The sequence below is a fragment of the Macaca mulatta genome, chromosome 2 (genome assembly GCF_049350105.2).
Source record: "Macaca mulatta isolate MMU2019108-1 chromosome 2, T2T-MMU8v2.0, whole genome shotgun sequence".
Classification (NCBI taxonomy): Eukaryota; Metazoa; Chordata; class Mammalia; order Primates; family Cercopithecidae; genus Macaca; species Macaca mulatta.
In genome coordinates this window covers 10,910,882-10,922,942 of record NC_133407.1, presented here as the reverse complement: position 1 = coordinate 10,922,942, position 12,061 = coordinate 10,910,882, and the positions used below count along the sequence as shown (strand labels likewise).

Here is a 12,061-nt window from a genome sequence, read left to right as displayed (position 1 = left end):
TAAGTGACAGTTCCGGGATTTGGACTCACACAATCTGGCTTACTGACTATGCATATTTATCCACTAAGCTATTCCGTAGGTCCAGTTTTTTGTTGTGTTTTTTTTTTTTCCTGTCTTCCCAGGAGTAGAACCTAGGCACAGTTTTTAAAGTAATAAACTCACTGTAAAATGTCAAATGATACAAAAATATATTAACTATTAAATGAAAGTTCCATATCCTCTTCACCCCACCTCTCCCTGCCATTCGTTTTTTCCAAGTTACTATTTTTTTCCAAGTTACTATTGTTAAACTACTTTTTCCAAGTTACTATTGTTAAACATTTAGAATTTATTTGATTAAAAAATGCATTTGATTTTTAAAACATTGCAGTGTTTTATAGGATCCCTAATGTTTAAAAAAGTTACATGGCATTGACATCTTCCAAGTTTGGTGCACAATGGCTTGTAAGACATAGATTCGAAGCTTGTTTGTGAGCCTCTGTTAGCTGAGCACTATCTGAAACCGGCATCAGCACCTCACCGTGGCTTGCATGTTCCACTGCACAGGCAGTACCTTGGGAATTTATTAAAATACTGTCTCTGGTGGGCACGCCTGTAATGCCAGCACTTTGGGAGGCCGAGGTGGACAGATTACGAAGTCAGGAGTTCAAGACCAGTCTGGCCAATATAGTGAAATCCCATCTCTACTAAAAATACAAAAAATTGGCCAGGCATGGTGGTGCACACTTGTAACCCCAGTTACTCAGGAGGCTGAGGCAGAAGAATTGTGTGAACCTGGGAGGCGGAGGTTGCAGTGAGCCGAGATCACACCATTGCACTCCAGCCTGGGTGACAGTATGAGACTCTGTCTCAAAATACATACATACATACATACATACACACATACATACTGTCTCTGTGTGAAAATGTTTATCTAAAGAGGGAGAAACCATCATTAAAAGTTGAAAAAATGTTAACATGATGTGAGGACATGCACTGGCAACATGTGCGTGATGAAAAATTTTATGTCAACTTCACTTGGCCAAGGGGTGCTCAAGTATCTGCTCAGACACGATTTCTGGATGTGTCTGTAAGGGTGTTTTTGGAAGAAATCAGCCATTTGAACCGGTGAATTGAGGAAAGCAGATGGCCCTCCCTGCATGGATGGGCATCATCCAATCCATTAAGGGCCTCAATAGAACGAAAAGGCAATGCAGGAAAGTTGAATTCACTCTCTGCCTGACTTTTGAGCTGAGACATTGATCTCCTCCTACCCTCAACTCCTGGTTCTCAGGCCTTGAGACTCAGGCTAGAATCTACAAGATTAGCTCTCTGGCTGTCAGGCCTTCAAACTATGCCTGTGGCTTTCCTGGGTCTTCGGCTTGCAGCTGGCAAGACTGTGGGACTTTTCAGCCTCCATAATCACATGAGCCAATTCCTCATAATAAATGTCTTCCTAAATATCCACACACACACAATTTATATAATACATATATTATATGTGGGTGTATGTGTATATCCTATACAAGCACACACACATAAACATCTATCTTATTGGTTCTGTTTCTCTGAAGAACCTGGGAACCATACGATATGTATGGTTCTCCATATATTTAGGTTTATATATACATATATACGTGCGTGTATACGATATACATATACATATGTGTATATATTACCTAAATATATGGAGAACCATACAAATACACATACACACACACACACACACCCCCCACATATAGATCCTATCAATTCCGTTTATCTGGACAACGCTGACTAATACACCATGATTCTCTCTAAATGGGATTTCAGAAAAAGCCCAAAAACCTTTGCAAATATTTCTGGGTTTTCGACTGGAGGATTCCTGAAAGCGTAGGCAAAGATTCTCTGGCAATGTCAAGGGTCCACTGTTGGCACAAAGCTCTCTATGGGGAGTCAGGAGACCCAGGTTCTTATCTCAAACTTGTAATAACCCTAGATAAATCAGTTGAGTATCCTGAGCATCAATTTTCTAGATGCCGAATTAGAAATTTCAAAGGTGCTGACCTCTAAAACCCCATTCTCTGCTTCGATTTTGGATGTCTAAAAGCACCATGTGAAGCAAAGTGCGCTCACTGCTCCTAATACGCGTAGCCACCCCTTTTGCTGTTTCTGTGCATCTCTATCCTGGTTTTGGTGTGCTTTTGCTTCCAATGGCTCAAAGAGTCTTCCAGCTTGGCCTGCACTTTAGGATCCAAGGAATATAGGCAGTGTCCAGGGGAGTCTATTTTTAAATGCATTCGGTAAGCATCTATTAACACCTTGTCAGGTGAGGCTCTGAGGCTACTGGTATGACTGAAACATGGTCCCTGCCCTCATGGATTCAGTCTGGGGCAGAGATAGTATTACCTTTATTTTTTTTTCAGCCTTGAAGCAATCGACACCTGCACCGTGCACTATGCCTTTAGGGAACCCACTGCTCTTCTGTTAGAAGGAAACTCTCAGCTTTCCTTGTCTGACTCATGAGTTGTTTCGAGGGAATTTTTTAAAAAATGTATAAACAAGTGGAATTTTTCCCAGTTCCCTTTTTATTGTTGATTTCTAACTTAACGGCACTGTTCTCAGAGAATGTGGTCTGTATGGCACCAATACATTGAAGTTTTCTAAGGCAACTGTTGATCTTTCTTAATTATGATTTTCTGTATTTAATTTTTAAACGTTTATGCTGAATCAATTTAGAGAGATAATATGTTAATTACAACCTCAGACTCTAGAGCCAGATCTAGATTTTCCTCTCAGCTCTGCCAATGACTGGCTGCATAAAATTGGGTGATGATCTCAGTCTCCACATCGGTAAAGTAAGAAAAATAAAACAGACTATTTTTATTTTTAAAATAAATATAAATATTTTATATGTATAAAATATAATTATTTTATAATATTTATATTTTAATATATATATTAAAGTTCCGGAGAGGATCAAATAAGCTCATACTTGCACAGAACCAAAAACAGTTCTTGGCACATAGTGAGTGCTTGATAAATGTTATTTAATATTATTTTTCTACTTACATTATACATTCCATTTATAGAACATTCTCAAAAAAACAAAGTTATAGAGGTAGAGAACAGATCAGAGGTTGCCAGAGGTTAGAGATGAAGGGAGGGAAACAGGATGACGATAAAAAGGTAGCACAAATTGTCTTCGGTGTGATAGTACCGTTGTATATCTTGATTGGGGTGGTGCCTACGTGAATCTACAAATCCAACAAAATTGCATAGAAACACACACGCACACATACGCACACACACATACACACGAGTGCACGTAAAAACGAGTTAAGTCTGAAGGTGGTCTGTGGATTATACCCACTGTGTCAACTTCCTGGTTTGGATATTGTGCTATCGTTAGGTAAGACCTTACCATTGAGGGAAACTTGGAGAAGGGTACACAGGACTTCTCGACACTATTTTTTGTAACTTTTTGTGAATCCATAGCTATTTAAAAATTTAAAAAACTTCTAAATGCTCCTGGCATATGGTGAAGGTCTAATAAATGTTACTACTTTTTGTCATAGCTGTTTTTCAAGTTTTTATGTATATTTAACACATACTAATTTTGAAATTAAATTCAGAACAATAGATACTATTTTAAAAAAGACAAAGTGTATCTCAGCCAAGTTCCATATTGTTACACGTAGAGGAACTTTGAGCCCTTTGAGAGTTGAAAAATGAATTAGAATTTCTGATAACTAGTGTCATTTTGTTCGCTCCTTTTGAATTGTGAGAATATCGGGAGGTATGAATAAGAAAACCCTAAGTCCCGAATCCATGCGTGTTGGTCTCGTGGATGCAGGAAAACTTGGGAACAATAGATGAGAATGGGCTGGCCCCCAGCAACTAGAACTCTGTGGCCTCAACGAATGGTTTATATTCCCAGAACGCCCCTAGTGAGACCAATCGCCTACCTCCATCACTCAGTTACTTTGACCAGAAAAGTCCTTGTCACTGTTTCCAAAAGAGGTCTTGAAGATTATCCCATATTGTCTTCGCATTTGCAGTCAGAAGCTGAGGCCCAGGGACGGTAGCTGATCAAAAGCAGAGCCTGGTCTTCAATCAAGGCGAAAGCTGTTTGCTCTGGGTCTCACTGTGGCAGGGCCTAGGACAGCAGAGATTTGATGCTGTCTCCCACCCACAACTACCCAGAGTCACTGAGTGTCATCAGGAGAACAATGCTTAAGGGGCACCTCCTCAGGCCCTCAGTACTGAAGGGGAACCGGGAGGGGATTGAGATGCACCCAGCCCACAGCCTAGGCACCAGCCGTCCAGGGACACCGGCCTACACTGTGATGCAGGTGGTGAGCGCCATGGCATGTCCCGGTGGCTTCCTCTCTGTCCACGCCCAGAATTTACAATTTCGACCCTAAGAGAATACCAACCCTAAAAGCCTAAATTTTCTTCTTACACTGTTGTGAGTTGAAAAAGCTGTGCTCAGGGATAGACAAACGTTACCAGAGGAGGGTGTCCAGGTTCTTGGCATTTTGAACAAAGAAATGGACAAAACATACAAAGTTATGAAAGAATAAAGCAAAGAGAGCATAGATTTACTGAAACGAAAGTACACTCCACAAAGCAGCAGTAAGCTTGAGCAAGCACCTCAGGAACGCTGGTTACAGAATTTTCTGGGCTTTAAATACCCCTCTAGAGGCTTCCCATTGGTTACTTGATTCACGCCCTATGTAAATGAAGTAGTGGCTCACAATCAATCTGATTGGTCATGGGAGGTGACCAATCGGAGGCTGAAGTGAAGTTACAAAGTTACACTCCTATGCAAGTGAAGAGTAGGCCTACAATCAGTCTGATTGGTTGCAGGAGGGGACCAATCAGACGTACTTTCATTTTTAATCTGCAAGGCAGAAAAGCAGGAGGGGTTGGGGGAGCAGGTTGCAAAGGGAGTAGCCTCTGATCCTTTTGTTACTTGGGTGTGAAGAGGTGGGGGGGGGGGGTTCCTTTTTTTTTTTTTTTTTTTTTGAGATGGAGTCTCTGTGGCCCAGGCTGGAGTGCAGTGGCGCGATCTCAGCTCCCTGCAAGCTCCGCCTCCCAGGTTCACGCCATTCTCCTGCCCCAGCCTCCCGAGTAGCTGGGACTACAGGCGCCCGCCACCTCGCCTGGCTAGTGTTTTGTATTTTTTTTAGTAGAGACGGTGTTTCACCGTATTAGCCAGGATGGTCTCGATCTCCTGAACTCGTGATCCGCCCGTCTCGGGCTCCCAAAGTGCTAAGATTACAGGCTTGAGCCACCGCGCCCGGTCCAGGATTTTCCTTTTCATTCAGTTCTAGGAAACCAGTGCAAATTGGCCTTAGGTTCTCTGTCTCCAGACCCTATTCTCCTGCCTCACAAAGATAGGTGTACCTTTTTGTTAATTCACCCACTGACACACAAAGTTACTGCCTGTACTAGCTGAGTGTCTGACAGCAAGTCAGAAGGCAAGTGGTCTGTTCCCAGCCCTCACCCACTAGCCAGATGTTCTTAGGCCCTCCTCTCGGAACCTCAGTTTTGTCATCTGCCAAATGGGAGATCTTGCTTCCTTAACCGGCGAGACTGTGGTGAGGATTAAGTGAACCCTTGGAGATGAAAGGCTTTTGTGATTTGTAAAGTTTTGTTATACTAGACACTAGATTAGTGTCATATCATAAACCCCTGCCTCTCTCCACAGTTCTACTAGGAATTGACCTCTTTTGCCCAAGAATTGAGATATAACCCCTTACATTTTCAAGAAGAACTGGAAATTCTTGATCCCCAAAGGAATGATTCAGAGTGGAATTTTACACACATTCAAGTAGATCTCCGAAAGAAAGATTTGGGGGCCAGAGCCCCGCAGTCAATTCTGTTGAATGGCTCTGCTGAGATGACGAAAAGGATTTAGAAAGAGAATAGGTACAAAGGCATAGGAAATCAACTCAAAAAATAGCACTGGTCCCATTTATACCTTCCTACTTCCCTGGAGCCAGAAAAAGTGGCACCTGCAGCCTTCACGACTTAGTCTACCCTGCCACCTTGTGGCTATTTGCTAGACTGCACCAGTAGAACAGCCTCAGAGAAAGCAGGGACCAACAGGAACCGGTAATCAGGCACTCACTCCTTTACTTCGTCACTCGACAAACTTGTACAGATGCTCACAGTTGCTCAGGCTGAAGAAATTCACAGTCTGGAAGAAGAGAGGGACTGAAGGGAGGGTAAATGGAGCAAAGAGACTTGCTAGGCAGGGGTCTTGGTGTTTGCAAAGACACTGAAGCCTCCCAGGTTTGGGAAATGGTGAGCTTCTCCATGTGACTGAAGAATAGGGTGCACCAGGTAGAAATGATGGGATATGAGGTTATAGCCTCACTATCAGAAAATGATATGTATGAAACTGTAAGCCTGTACGTTAGGAAAAAAAGAACACACAAACCAACAAAAAAACAAAGACAGACACAACTTGGTCCCTGGAGTGCAGGTCAGTTCAGGTTACAGGAACCATCCACTCCTCCGCAAATGGCCCCCAGACTTCCATGGCCCTTCCGTCCTGAGACTCTTAGGAGGAAACACACAATCTGAATCCCTCGCCGTGATCAAAATCAGTTTCTAAATGGGATAGGATCTTGTATAGTCTCAAGTTTGAAAGGGACCTTAGAGTCATTTAATCCAGCCCTCCCTGTAAGCCAAGATTGCTGACAACTCACCACGCATCTTGAACTTAAATCGCCTTCAGTGATGAGTTCGGATGCTCATTCAAAGCCCGTTCCACCTTTAGATAGCAGGACATCCTTTATTCTATCAGGCTGAGTTCTTCCTGTTTATAATTCCTGTTCATTGATACAAGGTTCCCCCCTCCAGGGTTGTGCCAAAGAAGTAATCAGACATATGAATGTATATGAAGAAGGCAACCATTTAGTGGCAGCACTAAGGTTTCTGGAAATAGGAAATCATGGTAGTATTATTTCCGAGGAACTAATACTGACATAGGCTTTGGGGGAGCTGTGCCCTAGTCCTCATAGAATTTCTTTGCTTAATGTCACTTGGCTTCCTTTCCTTTATGGTAGAGTTGGATTTGATCAGAATTCTCACTCCTGGTTCTAAGTCAGAATCACCTGGAGAGCAGGCAGCAGAAGGTCTGAAAGCTCCCTATGGTCCAGAACTGCTGGATGAGACCATTAGTGGGGTAAGCTCAAATATTCCATGATTATTTAAGACATGATTAACTATAATAATGTTAAAGTCTTCAGTTCTTGTTAAGGGGTTTTTATCAAGCCCATGATGGTCTGGTATGTAAGTTCTTGGTGATTCCTATTTCATAAAGACCTACCTGGATCTAGAGTTTTCTCCCATCTGCACGATCAAAGTGTGGTTCACGGAGCACAATTATTTTGTTCTGTCGTGCTCTTTTGGACAGAGACCCACCAGTGACATAAAAGACAAAACTAACTAAAGAAAGAAGAGGAGACGTATTGCCTGATCTTAGCCAAGTGCCATGACCTTCTTGTTCCCCATTCACCTCATCTGTAAGAGATAAGAGAAACCCACTTCAGTGAGTTGTCATGAGGGTAATTGAGACCGTGAGTGTAAAGCCTGCTGGCAATGAGAAGGCTTTCCAAATCTCAACTCCCTGAGTCTTTGACAGCTAGAAGAAAGTGCAAACAAGAAGCTGGGGTGGTACCTTTTCTGAGAGCCTTTTTCCTCATCTTTCTTCCCATAAACAGCCTCTGTTGAGTTGTATCATGTCCCCACAAAATTCATATGTTGAAGTCCTAACTTCTAGTACCTTAGAATGTGACCTTATTTGGAAACAGGGTCATTGCACATATAATTAGTTAAGTTGAGGTCATTAGAGTGGGCCTTAATCTAACTCAAGTGATGACCTCATAAAAAGGGAAGAACTTTGGATACAGAGACACAAACACAGAAACACCATGTGAAGATGAAAAGATTGAGGTGATACTTCTACGAGCCAAGAGTGCTAGATTGCCAGGAAATGACCAGAAGCTAGGAGAGAAGTCTGGAACAGATTCTTCTCTGGAACAAATTCTTCCTTACAGCCCTCAAAAGAAACCAACAGTGGCAACACCTTGATCTCGGACTTCCAACCTTCAGAACCATGAGGGAATAACATTCTATTGTTTAAGCCATTTCAGTTTGTGGTGCTTTGTTTCAGCAGCCTTGGCAAACTAATACACCTCTAGAGGTGACTCCTACTGGTGACATCGAAGGACAGCTCTGTCCAGATGGAAGGAGGCACTGAAGTTCCACAGAACAAGTGGGAGACACGTGAAAACCCTGAGAGTGCCTCTCCATGGGCCAGCAGCTCAACAAGGCTGTCCACCTTGTACTGCCCTGAAAGAACAATTTGCCATTCTGAACATGCCCCTTCTCAAGATATGCTGAATCCATAGGAACATCATTTTTTTAAATTATACTTTGAGTTCTGGGATACATATGCAGAATGTGCAGGTTTGTTATATGGGTATACTTGTGCTGTGGTGGTTTGCTGCACCCATCAACCCGTCATCTACATTAAGTATTTCTCCTAATGCTATCCCTCCCCTAGACCCCAGCTCCCCGACAGGCCCCGGAGTTTGATGTTCCCCTCCCTGTGCCCATATGTTCTCACTGAGGACCATCATTTATTAGCCATAGTTTTATATATTTTGGCATTTCCTTGTAATTTTCCTTCCATATATGTCCATGGTTTGTTTTGTGATTTTGACTACAAACCCTTTAAGGGCTGGAACCACATTACAAACCTCACTGGGAGTCAGGTGATGTTTGATAAGAATTCTTGGTGTGACCTCAAGCATGTCACCTTTCCTTTCAGGCCTGGTCCTTCCCTATGGAAGAAATTATTATCACTGAGCTCTCTCCAGTTACAATATTCTGTGATCCCAACTCCATATGTATTTACATACCCAGCCTGCCTTCTTGGGGTCCTAAAAGGAAAGAAAGACCCAGGAAACTCATCTCTTAGATATGTTGAGCAGCTGTCATCTGGGGTTAAATGAATCAGCCTCATTTAATAAGGGGCTAGACCCCAAAGGTTTGGGAGCAATATAGTACTCAGGAGCTGTAAACCCCACTAGGTCCCTTTCCTAGACTCCAAAGTCCTCCTGCCTGGGCATCTGTCTTTCTGGAAGGCCACTTTTTTATGTTATTATTTTTTTCTTTTTTTCTCCCATGAGTCATAGAGAACGAGAGAAGGCCACTTTCTTAGTGAATGCTGAAGCGTTCTCCTCTCTGGAGGCAGGCTCTGGATGCTGTAGGTCATGTGATGGGGAGCATGCCCACGGCAGGGCTGGGCTTCTGTGTACCCTTTGGAAGCCTCCTGTCTCTGCTCTGGGCGGGGGAGGAACATTGCCTTTCCAACTGGGTACAGTATTTTGGGCAAATGACATCTTGTTTCCTACCTTGGAGGGATTACAGCATGCCTTGGCCTCCGCTATAGAGAAGCTTGGGCCTAGTCAAAGAAGTGTAAGGGTCCTTCTAATGACAAACACCCCAGAAGCGTGGCTATCTGTGTGTAAATTATGCTCTTTTGGTTCCAGGAAATAGGCTCATACAGGCCAGTCCAAGTAATGGCAGTGGTGTAGAAATGGAGGCAGTGACCCCACATAAAGTGGTTATAAGAGGGATGGATTATCCTAGAAATCTAAGACTAGAAACCCCCACACAATTATAAGCTTCATAAAACTAGATTCTGAAAGGTCATCCTAGTTCTGGAACTCTGCCGTTAATGAGGCCCCAAGTACTCTTCAAGGTTCAGCTTTTCTCTGCTTCTCTTCCTCATTCTAATTCTCTTAGTGCTTACCAATGCATGTCTCTGGTAGAACACAAGACAGCTTATTATTTTTATTAAATTTTTTTGAGACAGCGTCTCACTCTGTCGCCCAGACTGGGGTGCAGTGGCACAATCTTGGCTCATTGCAAACTCCACCACCTGGGTTCAAGCTATTCTCCTGCCTCAGCCTCCCTAGTAGCTGGGATTACAGGCTTGCACTACCACGCCTGGCTAATTGTTGTATTCTTAGTAGAGACGGAGTTTCACCATGTTGGCCACGCTGGTCTCGAACTTCTGACCTCGAGTGATCTGCCTGCCTTGGCCTTCCAAAGTGCTGGGATTACAGGGGTAAGCCCCTGCGACCAAACTTATTATTAATTATTACTATGAGTGAGACAGAGAGAGAAAATAGAAACCCAGATTCCAAAGGGAATAGCTCATTTCTGCAAGAAGCCTGAAGCCTAACGATTGAATTGAACCAATTAAAGTTCTACTGACAACCATCATGTGAACTCAGCCTACCTGGACACTTTCAGCTGTGTGACCTCGGACTAGTTCCTGCCTCCATTTCCCCATTTTTAAAACAGAACACGTGTAACCAGGCATGGTGGCGTGCCCCTGTAGTCCCAGCTACTCTGGAGGCTGAGGCAGGAGGATTGCTTGAGCTCAGGAGTTCAAGTGAGCTATGATCATGCCATTGCCCCCCAGCCTGGGTGACAGAGCAAGACTCCATCTCTAAGAAAAATAAAATAATAATAAATAAATAAATATTAAAAAGTAAAATGGAACATTGGCCTCTGGTTGTCCTTCCCTTAGGGTTGTGTAAGGAGCGGGAGCCTGTTCTCCACTCCCCACCCCAGGCTCTGGGTGGCAATAGGAAAGTGCCTTCATGCCTCCTGCCTCAATCTTTTCATGGGTCAGATGCAAGATCCGAGCTAGGTGATAGGACCACCCCATTCCTTCCAACTCCTAAATAGCTCTGCATAGTTCTAACCACCCTGCTTCTCTGGGATTACGCCTTACACATCCTCATCACCCTGGTCCTCAGAAACCTATCCTCTAAAAATCCCACAATGTAGAACATCACGCATATTCCATGTATTGGTGAAAAGTTGCATTTACATCACGCTTTTTAGTAAACATTTTATATTCCCTTTGCCCTGGCTTATCTGCTCAGAGACTTTTCTTTTTAGTTATTATTGATTGTCAATTGGCTCCAGTCACTCACTCTTTGATCTTCCCTTTTGTTTAAATGGCCACCCACGCTATCTGCCCTCGCCCCTCCATCTCTCTATTAAACAGTAATGAAATGCAAACAAACTTGGAGGTACTCTGGGAGCAAAGGGACCGTGGGGCCAGCTTCCCTTAGGCCTGTGAATTGTCATTCCTGAAGCTGTCTGTTTTGTAAGTTCTTCTGCCAAGTTTCTATGGGAGCAGAGGGATCATTTTCTCCCTTTTCAAAGAGCAGGGTGAGTTGAGGCCTCGAGCTGGCAAGTCCTTTCAAGTCATTTTCAAAGGAAACCTGAGCTGAAAGGCCACGCAGCTGGCAGAGGGTGCTGTGCCTTTCGGAGGCTCTCTGTGGGGCGCTGCGTGGTCAACTCCCATAGCTTCCCAGCACGTGCTCGGAGCCTGCTGCAAAGGCATTGCCAAGGGACACGACTGCCCAACAAGTGGGCCCACGGCCCTGGGGACAGGCTCAACTCCACATGCCCTCCCCACTGCCACCCAGGAACAGGAAGGGGGGTGTGCAGGCTTCTCCTCTGGGCCAGTGACCAGAACCACACTTGTCCTCACTATTCTCAGGTCAAACTTGATCCTTGGGGTTTTTTGAGGTAAAATAAAACTAGGTGCCAAAGCAAGCTAGGTGAACTTGCATCTGAATCAGGGAATCATAAATGGTGTAGTTCACTCTCATGAACAGGTTGGAAGGGGGACCCAGAGGGAAAGTACTTGTCTCAAGTCACACTGGAGGAGGTGGCTGAGTTCTACCACAGGGCTCTTGGGACAGAGCACCTCTGCAGGGATAGAGGTTTGCTTGGCTACTAACCATTCATAAAGCTTCTGAGTCTGCAGATGTCTGCCAATCACCCAGCAGACACCAAAAAGCCCACATGCACTCAGGCTGAGAAATACATGTCTGGAGCCACATGCCTTCATATTGCCCCATGAGCTGAGTGGAGAGAAATTGTTTGTGAAGCCAGGAAGCAAGATGGGCCTTCTCACTTCCAAGACTGGGCAAACTGAGGGCCAGAGGAAGAAGAGATGCCTATGTCAGCAGAGCTAGCAGGGAAGTCA

At 44.0% G+C, this 12,061-nt stretch overlaps 1 long non-coding RNA gene across 1 annotated transcript in view; it reads left to right on the top strand.

Annotated features, from left to right (window-relative positions):
* LOC106997167 (uncharacterized) overlaps window positions 1-12,061 on the top strand; it is a 29,920-nt gene that overhangs the window by 6,531 nt on the left and 11,328 nt on the right. The window contains exon 2 of the long non-coding RNA XR_001443297.3: window positions 7,041-7,159. This is a non-coding gene — a long non-coding RNA (uncharacterized LOC106997167). The remainder of the gene's footprint in view (window positions 1-7,040; window positions 7,160-12,061) is intronic.